This window comes from Borostomias antarcticus, assembly GCF_949987555.1.
Source record: "Borostomias antarcticus genome assembly, chromosome: 5".
Lineage (NCBI taxonomy): Eukaryota > Metazoa > Chordata > Actinopteri > Stomiiformes > Stomiidae > Borostomias > Borostomias antarcticus.
Window position 1 is genome coordinate 18,328,915 of NC_140238.1, and position 4,419 is coordinate 18,333,333.

Here is a 4,419-nt window from a genome sequence, read left to right on the forward strand (position 1 = left end):
GGTTTGTCTAACTTTCCAACGGCTGGAAATGTTTGAAAATTAGAATGGAAATGTCGTTAGCAGTTGGAACGTCAGTCACGAGCGAATTGTGCCCCGGTGTGGCGGACTCAAGTGAGTTTTCCAAACTATTTTGGTATTTGTGTCTTTACATGTCTCTCGTTAATACATTTGTATGACCTACCCGCTAGCCTATATTAAATGACAAAACCCTGATTCCTGCATCATAATTGTAGTTTTTTTGGGAAACTAATTTCGCAATGCACAGGCTATGTAAACTCTTCTAATGCACAACATGGGTCCTTTTTTTTATTAGGCTAGGCCTATCACAAATCATAATTTTCATTTTTCCTTTCTTACTTTATGAACAAAAATAGTTGTTGCATTACTAGCCTACATAAAATTACAGATATTACACATAAATGTACACTATGCAAGTGTGATTTTGAAAATAAAGGCATACTTTTGTTAAAGGTCCCCTATTATTGCATATTATGTCTCGGGTCCCAAAACAAGTTTATTTATTTATTTTATTTTAATGCAGAAAATACCACTTAGACTTCTAGCATAGGGTACATCTACCCCTCTGTTTCAGTCCTGAGTAGAGCCTGGTTTCCATTCACTGTCAAATTAAAATCCTGTCTAGAGCCTGCCGACTCCAAATTTGCATTTACCTTGAAGCAGTAAATTTGTTACAGTTAAAATGAAAATTATTGGCCCATGCAGCCAGATAGGCCGAACAACTGAAAGTAGAGATGCACTGATATGAAAACAATTGGCCAATAACCAATATTAACATTGCTGTTATAGCTGATAACCAATATTTATTGATGTCAATATGATCTGAATAAAAACAAGATTCTATGCTAATCAAATTTAATACATACTGAAACACTGTGAAGAAGTAATGTCTTTATTTCCAAAGCATTTGGAAAAGCCTGTAAATCATAGATTTACCGCATTGTTTCCTATCAACAACAACAACACAGCGGCAGCTAGACAGTAATAATCATCGGTTGCTCATAATTGGACCAGTTTTGCACATCAAACCGATACCGATAAAATATATATATAAAAAAAGACTAAGATCGGCCCATACCAATATGATTGCCGATATCGTGCATCCCTAAATTAATGTGCTGTGTTTCACAGGCCCCATAGTAACATTGGTTGGACCGTTTCACAGCTTTATGTCAATGACAATATTATCATTAGCATTAGTATTATTATTAGCAAATTACTAGGCCTGCCCCCGACTAAAGATTTTCCTGCTCGACTAGAAGTCCTCATTTCAAGCAACTAGTCGACTAGTCGTTCCTTTATTATTATGATTATTATTATTATACATATAACCTTACCATACACACGGAGCGAGCGGCAGCAGCCGCCTCAGCAAAGCGGTAGACAAAAGCAAAAGTAGCCCACATATTTCATTTTTCACAACAGCAGAGCGATCAGTGAAGAAATAAAAAATAAAGGGGAGCTACATGAGAACTCAATTTTCTGAGGTCAGAATGCAAACGAAAATGTAGCTGGCCTATTATAGGCTATACGCACATTTCTTAATAAGAGGCCGAACGAATGAGAACGATGAAAAGAATTAGGCCCGTTGGCTTCTCGCCAGGCCCGGCCTGTGCATTTCTGCCGCTCTAGGCGAAAAACAATTATGCCGCTCTCTATTAGCAACATAGGCCTACCATACCGACAACAACACAAAGGCCAATATAAAGCGAAAACCAGCAACAATACACAAACACCAATATGCCATACATATGCCTTATAGGTGCTCGGTGTCAACAATATTAGCTTCAGTATGCATGACGCAATATGCGGGATCCATACAAATAACACCAATGTCTGCATAATTGAGTTGGGGCCGCACCAGGGTGACTCCGCTCCCTGTGTTGACCAGGGCATAAGTGTCCTGGACTGGGTTGCACCAGTTTGTCTTATCTTGTGACTTAACCCAAGCATTTAGTCACGCCTAAACACTGACTAAACTCTTAGTTGCTACTAGTTAGTCGCATATTAGTTGGTGTCTAATTTCGGTTGCACCACGGCAATTTAGGCGTTGTCTTAACTAGTAACTACTAACTAGTTACTAAAAAATAGTCGTTGTATGACTGTGACGGCAGGATCCAAATAGCCAATCGGTAAGCAAGTAAAAATGTAAACAAGGAGGTTGATCGCCCTTACCCAGCCCTTACCAAGGAGCTTGGGCCGTGTCCGAATGTCCATATTACATACTATATAGTACATACTGCAACTCGCCTACTACATGCGATTTAGTACATACCTGTACTACTCCACGAAAACATGTTTAGTATGCGAGATAAATGTAGCATGCTTCACGAGTCATCCAGTGAAAGCGACGGGCTCCGGCTCGCATGTGCGATTTATGTTAGACTTACAACAATATTGAGCTAGCCAGGCATTTGAGTTGGTCATTCAACACAGGCTCGATCCTCACCTTTCTGTATAATCCCAACTGTGAAATGGATGTGATAATATTCCACAAAATATTCTTCCTTTGCCTCGTTTAGCACCAGCTGCAACACTCTCCTCCAAATTCATTATCTCCGTTAGCAAGGCTAACGTTGCACTCGGTAGCTTGTGCTTATTATTATTATTGGGGTTGGTGCTTGTGCAGTGGAGGGGTTCTTTTGGGGGAGTTAGCCGTTGGATTGTTATGCTTAAATGATCCTAGCCAGCTAGTTCCCAAGCTTGTTTGATAACCTTCTTTGATTCAGACATACCGTAGGCTGCCTGGTACAGTCCACTGACCAGTTGCTTGTTAACTATGAGGCAGGATCCCAGCCGACCGTTGCATCCCCCAAACCCGCAACGGAGGGTTATCAACTCGGCTGGGACTCCCCCCCCCTCATCGCTAACCAGCAACTGAGCCAATTGAGCTAAAGGTGGTTAGCTAGCTCGATCGTGAAATTACTCAAACTCAAACACCAATAAGCACACCGGTGCCAATAGTTAGCTTAATCTTGATATAACTAAGACATCTGCTAAAAAAAATTTTTTTTCCACCGACAGATTTAGCTACAATGTTTCAGCCCACCTCCGTCCTAATAGCAGAGTTGAAGACGCTTCCTCGCACTAGTCATCACTTACACCACCTCCCAGGGTGGTGTAAATATTTAGTTGTTACTAGGAACTAGTCGTGAGTGGTGCAACCCATTTAAATTTAGTAGTGACCAAATCTCGAGTTAGTCAACACTTAGGCTATGACTAGGCCTAGTCACCACTTAGTAATGACTGGTGCAACCGGCTCCTGGTAAAGTTTGGGCTAAATATCTTAATATGAACGTTTCTACAAATCAGTACCCAACCCCCATCTCCCCTCTCTGCCGTCTCTCTCCAGGTCCTCTGGACACAGAGATGCAGGTGGCGGCCCGGACCAGCACCGCCGACCCCGGCCTCAGGCAGTCCTTCACGGCGCTGCACGCCCAGGCCAGCTGCTCACCTGCCACGCCTCCTGCACCAAGCTGCTCAGGGTGCTTCTGGAGGACAGCTTCACTTCCGGAGCGCACCTGGACTACTATGACCTCTGACCTTTAGACCGCTCACCTCCACCACTACTATATGACCTGTAGACCGCTCACCTCCACTACTACTGTATGACCTCTGACCTGTAGACCGCTCACCTCCACTATGACCTGTAGACTGCTTACCTGACTACCACTACTATAACCTCTGACCTGTAGACCACTCACCCCAACTACTATGACCTCTGGCCTGTAGACCGCTCACCTGGACTACAATGACCTGTAGACCGCTCACCTGGACTACTATGACCTGTAGACCGTTCACCTGGACTACTATGACCTGTAGACCGTTTACTTAGACTACTATGACCTCTGACCTGTAGACCAGGAGGTACAAGACGGATGCTCTTCAGAAGCAGCGGTCTGAGTCAAGTCCATTTCTATTCACATTACGATTTACTCAGTACTTGGAGTGAAATTCTTTGAAGTCAGTTGAAATGTAATTCTTGAGTCCATGATTCCTCATGGATAATGTGCAATTTTGAATTTGTTGAGTTCGTTTTAATCCACTTCAAGTTTCAAGGTAATTCGGTTCGAATTGCCCATGCCTAAATACGCCACTGTTTATAACAAACTAAACCGGTTGAAAATCGGTTGAAAATTGAGCAAGCAACGGTTATTATAGTAGTACATGCATAGATAGGCAAGAGGGAGCAAACGGGAGCGGAACCCCGTCCCAAGATGGCGGCCGTGTGGCAACGCGTGTTTCATTGGTCAGAAGCGTAGGGCGAGTCATCTAGTGTTCTATATATATCTATGATTCAGCAAGCGGAACTACTTACGCTAGCTATTGTTATTGTTTATGTTGCTAGGCTACCTAGTTTGCGGAAGTTTACACGTATGTGCTGAGACTAAATAGTTATAT